This window comes from Gossypium hirsutum, chromosome A06 (genome assembly GCF_007990345.1).
Source record: "Gossypium hirsutum isolate 1008001.06 chromosome A06, Gossypium_hirsutum_v2.1, whole genome shotgun sequence".
Classification (NCBI taxonomy): domain Eukaryota; kingdom Viridiplantae; phylum Streptophyta; class Magnoliopsida; order Malvales; family Malvaceae; genus Gossypium; species Gossypium hirsutum.
Window position 1 is genome coordinate 28,494,332 of NC_053429.1, and position 15,790 is coordinate 28,510,121.

The 15,790-nt window shown below is 36.5% G+C and overlaps 1 non-coding gene across 1 annotated transcript; it reads left to right on the forward strand.

Moving 5' to 3' along the window:
- Positions 1-15,393: 15,393 nt before the first annotated feature.
- On the forward strand, positions 15,394-15,499 carry LOC121231755 (small nucleolar RNA R71). Its single transcript, XR_005929810.1, has one exon. It is a non-coding gene; the product is annotated as a small nucleolar RNA R71 (small nucleolar RNA).
- The last annotated feature ends 291 nt before the right edge of the window (positions 15,500-15,790 follow it).

Genomic DNA, 15,790 nt, shown 5'->3' on the forward strand with positions numbered 1-15,790 from the left:
TAGTTCCTTTGGGTTCGACAACCTAGTCTTGCTAAAACTATACTACTGTTCGATAGGTACACTTGCCTACATCGCGATTATAGTTAGTTTCAAGAATAATTAATTCTAAATATTTAAAACCTATCACGAAATAACGCGATCAAATTCAGAAGTTTAAACATCAAAAAGCCATAATTTTTGTAAGACCTTGAGCCTTCAAGAGCATCTATTAACTCTTTCATGCTCACTTTCATTATGAGTGCGTCAGTATTGAACTGTTATTCTAGAATTTTCTTGATTATGCATGTCAAGACCACACTATTTGAAGATGATAGAGGCACTTAGGATTAACCCACTCATGCCATGAAAAGCTACCTCCACGATTAACCCTTAGTAAACCCCGTTGAGCTAACAAGCCATTTCTTATATTACCCTTAATATTAACCCTTAACCTATTATTGTTGAAATCCCTTCAATTATTTTGATCCCTATTTTTGTCGAGATTTGAGTTGAATAAATTGCTTAATTATGTCTTGTTCTTAATAGTTAGTCTATGTTATTTGACTTGTTCTTAAAAAAATGCATATATATTGTAGTAATCTTTTGTTTTTGAGCTTAGGTACTTAAATTTCATATTCTAAGAAAAAGCTCTGTTGTACGCAAGTAATGATTAAAAAATTTTCTAGTTAAGTAATTTTTCAATTCAATCTCGATTCTAACTTTTTCTTTCAGATTGTGACCACACCACCTAACCAAGCCTTGTTACAACCCTCTAAAGACCTTTTGATTGATGTATCATCTGAATTTATAGTGCTGGAGATTTGATTTTCATGCAAGCCTATGGTAATAACTTTTCATATTGATTGATGAGTGCTACTTTCATTATCCTTAAACACTTTGAGTGATTTGAGTGAATCTTTAGTGAGGAAGTTAAACTCCGTGAGATTTCGAATCGAGGTAACCACTTAAATAAGGTGAGATGCCTAAGTTTTGAATGATTAAATACTCAACTTGGAATGTTTGAAGCTCTAATGTTCTTTTAGTTGAATTCTCAATGTACAACTACTCATGAATTAGCTTGAGATATTTTCAATAGAGATTATAAGTTGAGAAAATTTTATTTTGATTATGAGTTGGGAATTTTGCTTGAGGACAAGCAAATGCTTAAGTGTGGGGGTATTTGATAAACCGTAATTTATACATATTTTTACCCCATGCTTAACACATTTTATGGATGATTTTTCCTTAAAATTGGTGAATTCGATGCTCCTAATGCCTTAATTTCATGTTTTATACTTAGGTGAGCATAGGAGAGCGAAATGAGCGAGAAACGAGCCAAAAACAAAGATAATGGGCTAACGTACGAAATCAACACGGCCTGGACTTCCTCACACGAGTAGACCACACAGCCGTGTCAATTTGGAAAAACCGAAGCACGACTCACACGGGTAGAACACACGCCCGTGCCATTCTAACAGGCTCGAGCACGGCCTGAAGTAATCGCACACGGGCGTGTCCTTGCCTAGCCCAACTTGAGTCCAATTCAGAAACGGCCAATTTTGATGGTTCTTAGGCATTCCAAATCCTATAAATACATCCTCAATGAGGAGGAAATGATGAGGCACAGGGAGGAAGGAAGGAATTACTCGAAGAAAGCTGATTGATCCATCTCAGAAGCCAGATTCATCATCAAGACTGAAGATCTCCCCTCAATTTCCCTTCAAGAGTTTTGGGTTTTCTTTATGTTTTGTATTCATTATTCTTCTGAGATGTTTTCCTTCATAGTTATGAACTAAATCCCCTAAATACCTAAGGGTAATGAAACCTAAGACTAATCTTGTTATTGTTTTCTAAATTGTATGATAAATATTTGACTTGTTCTTAATTATGTGTTCTTAATTCTTGTTTTCATTTTCTAGGATATTGATTCAAGTTAAGCACTTATTCAGAAGAGGAATGACCCTGTCTAATAGTACAATTGTCATAATTAAGCGGAGTTGATTGAGCGCCTACAAATAGGGTGACAAGATTTTGCCGAATTAGGGTGAAACCTAATAAGGGGATCTATAGATCGAGTTAATGCAATCCTAGGGTGTTAATTAGAGAAAAGTCTCAATTATTCAATCTAGGGATTAGACATTATTAGTCTTGAATAGGGATAATAGCATAACTTAGGGATCTCTACGGAACAAGTTAAATGAATAAATCATCCGATTCAGATTCAGAATAACAAGTGAAGTCTAGGTGGATTCTTCCTGAGGTATTTTCTTTATTCAATCGTTTCCCAAAAGTAATCCCCCAATTCTATTTTCTGTGAATTCTTAGTTTAGTTAATTAGTTAGTTAAACCAAACCCCCTTATTCTTAGGCTAGATAATAAAAAGACAGTCATTACTAGTACTTTTAGTTCCTTTGGGTTCGACAATCCAGTCTTGCTAAAACTATACTACTGTTCGGTAGGTACACTTGCCTACATCGTGATAATAGTTAGTTTCAAGAACGATTAATTATAAATTTATAAAACTTATCACACAAAATCACGTATCAGACCACGTCTGGGACGTTGGCATTGTACGATTTATGTGATTTTTCGAGTGTTTTATCCAATTCCGAATGGTTCATCGGGCAAAGGTAAATTGTGATCGGATGTGTTAAATGAGTAGAAGAAGTGACTGGTATGATTTAGCTTGTTAGTTATCAATGATAAGGTAAGTATGTGATTTGTTTGATAATGTAAGTTATATATGATATAAAGCATAAACTTCCATAATTTAAATAAGTGTATTCGACTTTAAACAAATGGTGTGAATATTATGAAAATGATTTTTAGATATGCATTTATATGTAATCATATATATATTCAGTTATGAAAGTAGTTTGTATATGTGATGTTATAATTGAATTCTTGAGCTTATGTAGATATGTATACTTGTGAAATAGATTACGTAATGATAATTTAACTTAGAAAGCCAATTGACATTTGGTTAATATGTTTATGGGAGCATTCGATTAAGGTAGTATTATGCATGGGAATGTAGTATTTTATCAATTTGAATATGTTATTATGTTGTTTGTTTGTTTATAGCTTACTAAGCTATGATAGCTTTTTTTTTTGTTTTATGTTACTTTGTTTTATAGATTTTGAAGTCAAGCTACAAGCTCAGGGATTGTCAGCCAAGCTCATCATACTATCTACTGCTTTGGTACCTTTAAACTAAACTTAGATTATGGCATGTATAGGCTGTTTTTGAGGTTAAATATTTTGGAAATGAATGTATATGTTAGCCATGCGAAAATGGCTTAACCATCTTGCTTGGGATCGATTATGATTGCTTATGGTTTGCGTTTATTTTAGTTATGGTATTTTATGCTTTAATAAATAATATTTGTGATATGTGCTTGGTTGTGTATTAAGGTTGATTAATGGCTTGGATGTGGTATGAACATATTGACCGTAACATGTATGCCTAGGTATATTTAAAGATTTTGAATTCGATTCTTGTTAGGTGAAAGTATGTGATCATTCGGTTGGTGTGTTTTAAAAAAAAGGTATAATTAAATAGTTTCATGTTAAAGGCTAAATAGTTAGGTTCAACTGTGAGATAAATATGCTTTGTTATGTTATTATATAGTGAGCAAGATCCATATTTTGGCTAGGTATAAATGAGATGGTTTTAACCAAATTTATAATAGGTATATGCTTATGTATCTATTTACGTGTATAATGGATTAACTTATCTATGATATGGTATTTGTCCATGTTATTAGATTATGGGTAAATAATGTGGTTTGAAGTATGCATGTACGTAATTCTATGAAGCATATGTGAATTTTGTTTGCCACATTGACTTTATAGGATGTGTATTTTATCACGCAAGTTGGCTTGAAATTAGTAAAAGATGTGCCTTTATATTCGACTAGTGAAGGGTGAAACATATACATATGCTATGATATGATGTTTGTGGTTCGATAATTAAGGGATAAGCTGCTAGTAAAATAATTGATAATTATATGTGCTAAAAATATGTGGTAGTAAATTCGATTAGGGTGTGTGATTCACTTATTAAGCATGTGACTTGGTATTGAGTTACTATATGTGCTTGAAATTGGTTTAAGTCAATATAGTGAAATATGTTTGGGCTTGGTGAAACATACTTGCATCTCTTAGGTTTGGTTACTTATTAAACCATAAATGTGACTTGCGATAAAACCTTATTCAAATGTGATTAAGTGCCTATATATATGTATATTCGAATGGTTGTGTTAACTTATATTAATGTATGAAATATGTAAACTCATGTTCACTAATGTAATCATGCTGTATAAATGATGTATTGAAACTTGTGTTTCTTGACATGTAGTTTGCACATACGCAAGTCTTTTATATTAAAAGTATAATAGGTCTAATGTTAAATTAATAAAGTTTATGGTTAGATATATATTTCGTATACATATATAGTTTGTTTTGACATATGTTGTATCATATTTTAATTAAGCTGTGTTATGAACGATATGATTTTAAGTTTGATATTAGATTAAGTTACGACTAATAATTTCATTTAATTTTGAGTTGCAAAACGTAATGCATGATTATATGAACTGTGATATGATCGGCAATGCCTCATAGCTCTACTCCAGCGACGGATATGGATTGGGGGTGTTACAGTGGTTGTGTGGTACAAGTCAGTACACCCCCTAATTGGCACACGACCTAGCACACGAGTGTGTGACTTGGCCGTGTTGTATAAGTCAGTATACCCTACAGTTTTGGCACGGCCTAGAACACAGTCTGGCACACGGGCGTGTGTGGCCACTTCGAAGGGCACACGGGTGTGTGGTTGGCCGTATGACCCAATTTAGTATGTACCCCCAGTTTTCACAGAGCTGGTGACATGGGCGAGTTTGATGGCCGTGTGAGACACACGGCCTGGCCACACAAACGTGTGTCCTCTGTATTGATGAAAATTTTTCAAAGTTTCGTGAAAGTTTTATAAGTTATCGATTTAGTCTTGAACCGTTCTTAAAGCATGTTTAAGGCCTCGTAAGCTATTATAAGGGACAAATTGTTTGAGATTGATTGATGATTGTATGAATTGATTGAATAAGTTTAGTAATGCTCCGTAACCTATTCTGGCATTGAATAAGGGTGAGGGTGTTACATTTGTTGGTATCAGAGTTATAGTTTAGTCAATTCTAAGACTAACGTAGTGTATGTGAGTCTAGCTATACATGTCATATATAAACTATGATAGTGTGAAGACTCCTGACATTTCCAAATGTGTTTTTATATAGTAAATGGATCCTAATCGAGTTGTAGTTGATGAGGTTGAGAATAATGCACCTGCTCCCGCTCAAGGGACAGTGCCTTCTGATTCTAGGCCCGTAATGGGTAGCCAGGGAGGAGAGGCTAAAGAAACCTTCCTCCAATTTATGAACAAGTGGTTCACTCAATATATTCGTATGAACCCGACTGCTCAACAACCTCTACCTCCACGTATTCCCTAATTAATCCCTGTAGTTCCTCAAGGTATAGATCCTTTGAGATTGAATAAACCACCTGTTGATAAGATACGGAAGCACGGGGCTAAGGAATTCAGAGCCATTTTTAATGATGACCCTAAAAGAGCCGAGTTTTGGCTTGAGAACACGATACGGGTATTTGATGAATTGTCTTGCACATCTGAAGAATGTATAAAATGTATTTTATCACTATTGAGAGACACTGCATATCAGTGGTGGAATACCTTGATATCTGTAGTTCCGCGAGAAAGAGTTACTTGGGAATTCTTTCAAGTTGAAATCAGAAAGAAATACATCAGCCAAAGGTTCATTGATCAGAAACGAAAAGAATTTCTTGAATTGAAATAGGACCGTACGTCAGTAACAGAATACGAAAGAGAGTTTGTACAACTAAGAAAATATGCTCGTGAATCTGTTTCTCCTGAAGCTATAATGTGTAAAAGGTTCATAGAAGGATTAAATGAAGAAATTAGACTATTAGTAGGGATTCTTGAGCTGAAAGAGTTTGTTATTCTAGTAGACAGAGCTTGCAAAGCCAATGAACTTAGTAAAGAGAAAAGAAAAGCCGATTCTGAAGCTAGAGACTTTAGAAAGAGATCTGCGGGCAAAGCACATCAGTCAGCATCAAAGAAATCTAGAGAATATCATCCTCATTCTACTGCTTGTGCGGGAATTTCGATTAGAGATAGAGATGCAAGACATTTTTGCTGTAAACCTTAAACGACATCTGTTGCTAGTGTGGGTAGTGTTAGAAATGTTGGACCTGAATGTAAGCACTGCAATAAGAGATGTTATAGTGAATGTAGGATGATGAACAAAGCTTGTTTTAAATGTAGATCTCTTGGTCATTATCTCCTAGACTATCCAGAAAAGTCTATAGCTGAAAGAGATCAACAGGTGAAAGTAAGTAATATGGCTACTAGAGGGAGACGACCCCAAAACATTGGAAATATGAGTGGTAACCAAGGTGTTACGAGAGATTAAGCTGTTAGGTCTGAGGCACGAGCACCTGCCCAAGCTTATGCTATTCGTGCACGGGAGGAAGCATCATTGCCAGACATTATTATCGATACTTTTTCTCTTTTCGATACTGATATAGTTGCGTTGATAGATCCTGGATCAACCCATTCATATATTTGTATGAATTTAGTATTTAAAAAGAGCTTACATGTCAAGTCTACAAAGTTTGTTATTAAAGTATCGAATCCCTTAGGCAAGTCTATTCTAATTGATAAAATTTGTAAGAATTGTCCTTCGATGATTCGGGGTTACTATTTTCTGGCTGACTTGATGCTTCTACTATTCAATAAGTTTGACGTAATTCTGGGTATGGATTGGTTGACTATGTATGATGCAATTGTGAATTGTAGACGAAAGATTATTGAATTGAAATGTCAAAACAATGAAATTCTTCAGATTGAGTCTGGCGATTCAAGTCAATTACCTAATGTGATATCGTCTATGTTAGCTTAGAAATATATGAAAAAGGGTTATGATGCATATCTTGCGTATGTACTGGATACTAAGGTGTCTGAGTTAAAGATTGAATCTGTACCTATTGTTTGTAAGTTTTTGGATGTATTTCCAGAAGAATTATCAGGTTTACCACCGATTAGAGAAGTTGAATTTGGTATTGACTTAGTACCAGGAAAAACACCGATATCGATAGCTTCATATAGAATGGCTCCAACAAAATTAAAAGAGTTGAAAGCTCAGTTGCAAGAATTGACAGACAGAGGTTTTGCACGACAAGTTATTCACCCTGGGGTGCACCGGTATTGTTTGTAAAGAAGAAAGACGGCACGATAAGAATGTGTATTGATTATAGACAACTGAATGAAGTGACTATAAAGAACAAATACCCTTTACCTTGGATTGATGATTTATTTGATCAGTTGAAAGGGGCTACAGTATTTTCAAATATTGATTTGAGATCGAGTTATTATCAGTTGCGAGTTAAAGAGTCGGATGTGCCAAAAATCATGTTCAGAAAAGGTACGGACATTATGAATTCCTTGTTATGCCTTTCGGATTAACTAATGCTCTTGCAATTTTTATAGACCTGAAGAATCGGATATTCAGACCGTATTTAGAGAGATTTGTTGTTGTATTCATTGACAACATTCTGATCTATTCGCGAGATGAATCTGAACATACCGAGCACTTGAGAGTTGTGTTACAAACTCTACGTGATAAGCAATTATTTGCAAAGTTCAGCAAATGTGACTTTTGGCTTCGAAAGGTTGGATTTCTGGGGCATATAGTTTCAGCTGAAGGTATTAGAGTTGACCCAAGTAAGATTTCTACTATTTTTTATTGGAAACCTCTGAGAAATGTATCTGAAGTCCGTAGTTTTCTAGGTTTAGCGGGCTATTACCGAAGATTTGTGAAAGGAATTTGGATGATTACGACACCGATGACACGACTTGATACGCAATTTTCATGACAGTTTTTAAATATTTATAATGAATCATTCTTGAAACTAACTATTATCACGATGTAAGCAAGTATACTTATCGAACAGTAGTATAGTTTTAGCAAGACTTCATTGTCGAATCCAAAGGAACTAAAAGTACTAGTAATGACTGTCTTTTTATTATCTAGCCTAAGAATAAGGGGGTTTTGTTTTAACTAACTAATTATCTAAACTAAGAATTCACAGAAAATAGAATTGGGGGATTACTTTTGGAAAACAATTGAATTAAGACAATACCTAAGGAAAAATCCACCTAGACTTCACTTGTTATTCTGACTTCGAATCGGATGATTTATTCAATTAACTTGTTCTGTAGAGATCTTTAAGTTATGTTATTATCCCTATTCAAGACTAATAACGTCTAATCCCTAGATTGAATAATTGAGACTTTTCTCTAATTAACACCCTAGGGTTGCATTAACTCGATCTATGGATCCCTTTATTAGGTTTCACCCTAATCCGGTAAAATCTTGTCACCCTATCTCTAAGCGCGCAATCAACTTCACTTAATTATGACGAATGTACTCTTAGACAGGGTCTATTCCTTCTCTGAATAAGAGCTTATCTTGAATTAGTATCCTGGGATTACAAAACAAGAATTAAGAACAAGTTAAATATTTATCATACAATTCAGAAAATAATAACAAGATTCGTATTAAGTTTCATTCCCCTTAGGTATTTAGGGGATTTAGTTCATAACTAAAAAGGAAAACATCTCAGAAGAGTAATGATTACAAAACATAAAGAAAACCCAAAACTCCTGAAAGGAAATTGAGGGAAGATCTTCAGTCTTGATGATGAATCCGGCTCCTGAGATGGATCAATCGGCTTTGTTCGAGTAATTTCTTCCTTCCTCTCTATGCCTCCCCTTTTCTTCCTCCTCTAGGGTGTATTTATAGGCTTCAGAATTCCTAAAAGTCCTCAAAATTAGCCTTTTCCGAATTGGACTGAACTTGGGCTCGGCAGGGACACGCTTGTGTGTGATTACTTTAGGCCGTGCTCGAACCTGTTAGATTGGCACGAGCGTGTGTGCTACCCGTGTGAGTCGTGCTTTGATTCTGCCAAATTGACACGGTCGTGTGGTCTGCCCGTATGAGGAAGTCCAGGCCGTGTTGATTTCGTACTTCGGTCCATTTTCTCTGTTTTTGGCCCGTTTCTCATTCCTTTCGCTCTCCTATGCTCGCCTAAGTATAAAACATGAAATTAAAGCATTAAGAGCATCGAATTCACCAATTCTAAGGAGAAATCATCCATAAAATGTGTTAAGCATGGGGTAAAAATATGTATAAATTACGGTTTATCAAATACCCCTACACTTAAGCATTTTCTTGTCCTCAAGCAAAATTCTCAACTCATAATCAAAATAAATTCTTCTCAACTTATAATTTCTATCGATAATATCTCAAAATAATCTACAGGTAATCATACATTGAGAATTCAACTAAAAGAACATCAAAGTTTCAAACGTTTCAAGCTGAGCATTTTATCATGAAAACATAGGTATCTCCCCTTATTTAGGTGGTCACCCTTGATTCGAAATCTCACAGAGTTTAACATCCTTACTAAAGATTCACTCTCACTCAAGGTGTTTAAGGACTATGAATGAATCACTCAATTGTAAATAATGAAAAATTATTACCATAGGCTTGCATGAAAATCAAATCTCAACCACTATAAATTGAGATGATACATCAATGAAAAGGTCTTTAGAGGGTTGTAATAAGGCTTGGTTAGGAGGTGTGGTCACAAGCTGAAAGAAAAAGTTAGAATCGAGATTGAATTGAAAATTTACCTAACTAGAAAAAATGACTAGTCATCGCGTACAACAGAGCTTCCTCTCAGAATATGGAATTTAACTACTTAAGCTCAAAAACAAAAGATTACTACTAATGCGTATACATAGTTTTTTCTTCTTTTAAGAACAAGTTAAATTACAAAATAGAATAAAACATAGCTAAGCAATTACTCCAACTCAAATCTCGACAAAAATAGGGATCAAATTAATTTAGGGGATTTCAACAATAATGAGTTATGGGTTAATATTGAAGGTAAATCGAGGAATGGCTTGTTAGGCTCATAGGGCTTCACTAGGGGTTAATTGTAGGGGTAAGCTTTTCATGGAATGAGGGGGTTAATCCTAAGTGCCTTAATCATTTTGACATATCAAATCAAATGGTGTGGTCTTGACATGCATAATCAAGCAAGTTCTAGAATAACAGTTCAATACTGACACAATCAAAGCAATAATAAAAGTGAGCATGAAAGAATTAATAGATGCTCAAAAAGCTCAAAAATCTCACAAAAATTATGGCTTTTTGATGTTTAAAACTTGTGACTTCCAACTCAAAGTGATACCTAAACTTTGGGGAAACAACCTAAAATTTTAAATTCTTAAAAATCAACTTATAATGCTTGATTCTCTAATGTCTTAAAGTTTAAAAAATCAATGCATAAATGCCTATGTTTTAATTCAGGATATATCAATCAAAGTCATAAATCAATCAAAATTTATCTTAAATATGATATGAGAGCTTTTCAAGAGAACAATGCAATCATTCAGGGATTTTCCTGATAGTGAAATTAATACCCCCCAAACTTAAGATGTACATTGCCCTCAAAGTACAAAGATAGATATAAGAATATAAAAATAAGATAAGGAGAGAAGTGAAACTTCCTGAGTGATGAATGAATTTCCTTGAACTGGAGTTTTGGAGAATAATCAGCGTGAGGGTAGAAGAGGATACTCCGGCGGTGGTAGAGGTTCATTAGTCCATAAGTCTTTCACCAAAAGAATATTATATCTAGTGGTAGCTATGGTCGTGGTCGAGCAAGACATGGCAGTCGTGGAGAACCTTTTTCGGTGGAGTTTTTAGTTCCTATGTGATGATGAGCTTAGGAGCTTTATATAACTGTGACAAAATCAAGAACTTTTTAGGCGGTATAAATAAGAATAATTACTCTTAATGAAATAACCAACATTGATAAATATAAATAAAATTCTAAAATCTAATAAAAATTAAAAAATAGTTTTAATAAAAATTAAAAATATAAAATAATAAATAAATGTTTTTAAACATCTTCATCGCTGGATGGTTCGCGAGGTGGGACTGGCGATGAGATATGGAGGTGCTGACAAATCTGCTGTAGAGTAACATCAATGTTGTCAAATCGTTGAAAACACTGCTACTCAAATCGAGTGAGGCACTCAGAGATGTCAGCATATGAAGCTACAGCATGAACTGAACGAGAGAGTGGTAGTGGCTGAGACCGTGGGTCCTCGTGCTGTGGAGGGACATCATCAGTAATGTCCTTGGGAGCCTCCTCCTTGGTAGATTGGGCGAGACAATATTGATGAGAGTAGGTTCCTCGGTGCCTTTCGATCATCCTCATACTGAGCATGCTTGAGATGCCTTATGGAGACATCTGGCCAATGAAGGTCAAGGATGATTCTTAAGCCGCAGTGCTGAGGAGCACGAAGTGTCAAGCCAACCAAGTAACATAGGGGCCAATAGAGATGACCCCCTTCTTATGCCGCTCTGTCTAGTGTTCAATGGCAAGGGCAATGAAATAGGCAAGGTCGATGACGTGCCCGTGCGACATACACCATAGAAAGTAGGTGTCGTGAGTGTTGACGATGACAATGCTCTCTCACCTTCCTGTTATCGTGTGAGCCAAAATGGCGTGTAGGTACCTCAGAGATGAAGGGAGAGCCAATGCTTTGGAGCGGCTAGGATTGTAGGTGGCTGAACCTGGTACTAGTGTATCCCAGCACCGTGAAGGAGAACGATGGATATCGCGTTTGAGAGTATCTAAGTCATTCTCCTCCTTGAACTGCTCTGTATATAAGCCCAGTGAAGTACCGAATTCTGGGACGCTGAGCTAGCGGACTAATCCGCCTAGGTGAAATTGTACCGTGCCGGGATCATCATAGTTTGTCATTACTATCTGAAGATGAAACGTTTAGCATAGTTGCATCGTGAGCTCAAGATATGTTGGCTCGATGATACCAAAGAAAATCTCCCAAGGGTCGGTGGTTAGGAGGGCCCGAATCGTATCAGCCAAGTTGACTTATTCTACTACAAACCAGTCGATGCAGTGGCCCACAATTAAACGTTGGGCCCAGAGTATTTGGAAAAGTTCTTCTTGGGGCCCGATGGGAAACCTCAGGAAAGGTGACGAACTTCCGCGGTAGGACCTGAGGAAGATGACACTACCTTTCTTTTCTTAAGCAGGGACAGCGACCTTTTTACCACGTGAAGATGACAAGGTACTTGCAATTGGAAACATCAATTTGTCTCAATGAGTAGACAGGGTAAAATGCGACTAAATTCAAAAAGGAAAATTCATAAATATGTTCAGCCACAACTACTAAGTTTAACTAAAACAATAAGTTCAATGGCCTACTTTTGTGGCATTAGCATGATGATATAAGTAAAAATGGCAAAGAATGGAATGCATCATACTATACGAATGAACATAAATGTCAACACAAGAGGCATGAATATTTCAACTATCCTAACCATGAATATGCACTTCTAACTAATCAAATGGAGTAGAGAAATCATGTAATGAGTAAGAATTTGAACATGAAAAAGATGATAACTTGTTCTATAAATGAAATTTGAGTGATAGAAAGATGAAAATAATATGAAAAATATAGATTACTATGATAAATAGCATTATAAATCAGTGAAATAAAAGAGAAAGGAGTAAACAAATGCTAAAGGAGAGATGTTAGGTGTCGAAAATGCAGTTGGAAATGGCACACGGGCATGGCAGGGAGGGCGTGTGGACTTCAGTGGTTAGGGTTAGGGTTTTTAGGTGAAGAAGACAATGAATAGTACAGCCTATTTATAGATTTTGTGCCACACAGCCAGGTAACATGCCCGTGTTCCCCAATTTCAGCCCGTATGATTCGCGAATTTTAAATTTGGGCGCGTCTGACATTTAGTCCACGCCGATATTCCTTGGGCATGTGGGTGCACATGGCTGTGTCGCACGGTCGTGTTTGGCGTTGTTCACTTCTCCCACGCCCATGTATGTAGCCCCATGCCCATGTTAATCTAACAAGTTTGACCATGGGTGCTAGACACGGGCGTGTCACACGCCCGTGTTAATTTGACAGTTTCATCCACTGCTTCAAGGCACGGGCGTGTCACACGCCCGTGTTGCTTTGGCTGGTTCGCCCACGGCCATGTTTCACGGCCGTGGTGATTTATCGTAGCCCGTGTTGGGAAAATCTTTGCCCTATTTTCACACAGCCTTAAGCACGCCCGTATGCTTGGCCGTGTCTGTGTGGAAAAACCTGTATTCAAGATCTCCGTTAGTAAGTTAGGTGTTAAATACTAAAATTTAAAGAAATTAATATTGTTAGTGCTCGGGTTGCATCCTGAGAAGCGCTTATTTACAGTTTAAGCTCGACTTACCTTTCCATTGAATGGACATGGTGGTTCGAGGAGTTTATACTCCTAATTCCTGCTATCATTCTCATCAAAATAAGGTTTTAGACAGGTGTTGTTTACCTTAAAAGTGCCAAACTTGGGATGACTTACCTCGACTATACCTAGTGGGAAAATGCTAAGTACCGTAAGAGGGATTTCTTCACTCGGTTTGGTAGTGACAATGTGAGGATTTGCGGCATCTAATAATACTTTATCTCTAACCTTAAGTTGATTTGGGAAGGTATTGAGCTCGTTCTGGCGTAGTTTTGGTTTATCGTGTGTTCTTGATTTATGCATCTGCCATTCATCTAGCTCCTCGATTTGTAGCCTTCGATCTTCATGAATAGGTCCTTTGCTACTGCTTGAAAATGTCTCTTGTACTTCCTTTAGACTCATTTCCGACAAAGTAAGTTGCACCATATTGTCAATTTTAGGAGAATGGTTTAGACGATCACGTTCAATTTCCGATGTGTTGCTAGAATTGCGAGCTTGAAGGGTGATTATTTCGTCTCCCACGCGAAGTGTGAGCTCACCTGTGCCAACATCAATAATAGTTTTAGCAGTTGCTAAAAAGGGCCGTCCCAAAATCAAAGGAGTATTGCTAACCTCCTCTATGTCTAGAACAATGAAGTCAAAGGGAAATATAAATTTATCGATTTTAACTAGCACATCTTTAATAATACCCCTAGGAAATATTATAGTTTTATCTGCTAATTGAATACTCATCCTAGTTTGTTTGGGTTTCCCAAGACCTAATTATTTGAACATTTTGTAGGGCATGACGTTAATACTAGCCCTTAAATCAGCTAATGCATTATTAACATCTAAACTACCAATTAAGCAAGGAATCGTCAAACTCCCTGGATCTTTTAATTTTTTGGGTAGCTTATTTTGCAGAATAGCTGAGCAAACTGCGTTTAGCTCCACATGCGACGCCTCGTCCAACTTCTTCTTATTTGATAAAAGCTCCTTTAAAAATTTCATTGCGTTTGGCATCTGCGATAGAGCCTCAATAAACGGTAAGTTAATATGTAATTTTTTTAAGAGTTTAAGGAATTTACCAAATTGTTCATCTGAGCGGTCTTTTCTTGTCGCGTTGGGGTATGGCACACGAGGTTTATATTCGACATTCACTGATTTGTTTTTATTATGACTTACCTCACCTTGACCTCTGCTCACCATAGTTTCTTGCCTAGGTTCTGGCTCAGGCTCAATAAATCCTTCTTCATATTGAACATTAATCATGTTGAGCTGTTCCCTTGGGTTGGATTCAGTATTACTTGGCAAGCTACCTTGTGGTCATTCAGAGATTAGTTTGGAAAGCTAGCCTATCTAAGTTTCGAGCCCTTGGATTTACGGTTGTTGATTTTTAAGTGCTGTCTCGGTGTTCTAAAAACGGGTTTTTGACACCGAGATAAACTTTGAGAGCATCTCTTCAAGGTTCAGTTTCTTTTCCTGTTGATAGGGTGGTTGTTGAAAACCCGGAGGACGTTGTGGTCTTTGTTTTCTTTGACCGCCCCACGAGAAATTGGGATGGTTCCTCCAACCTGCATTATATGTGTTACTATATAGGTTATTTTGGGATCTAGAGTTATTGTTACCTATATATTGGACTTGTTCTTCCTCGATGCTAGGGTTGAAAGGTTGATACTCTGTGCATGCTCCCCCTCTATTCGTTTCGCACCTAATTACTGGATTTACCTGAGTAGAACCAAGTAAACCATCAATCTTTTTATTTAGAAGTTCTACCTGGTTTGACAGCATAGTAACCTAATCGACGTTATAAATGCCTGATGTTTTAGTTGGCTTAGTCCTCATGACTTGCCACTGATAGTTATTCAGTGACATCTCTTCAATAAATTCGTAAGCATTTTCAGGTGTTTTATTATTGATGGTTCTGCAAACAACTGCGTCAACCATTTGTCGAGTCAAAGGATTCAGGCCATTATGGAATGTCTGAACCTGTAGCCAAAGTGGTAACCCATGGTGAGGGCACCTTCTCAGTAAGTCCTTGTATCTCTCCCATGCATCGTAAAGAGCTTCTAAGTCCATCTGCACAAACGAAGAGATATCATTATGTAATTTGGCCGTTTTAGCCGGCGAAAAATATTTTAATAGAAATTTTTCAGTCATTTGTTCCCAAGTAGTGATTGACCCTCATGGTAATGAATTCAACCACTGTTTAGCTCTATTCCTCAATGGAAAAGGGAATAACCGAAGATGAATGGCATCGTCAGAAACGCCATTAATTTTAAATGTATCGCAGAATTCCAGGAAATTTTCCAAGTGAGTGTTTGGATCCTCATCTTGTAAACCCTCAAACTGAACAAATTGCTGTATCATTTGAATAGTGTTAGGTTTCAGTTCAAAATTAT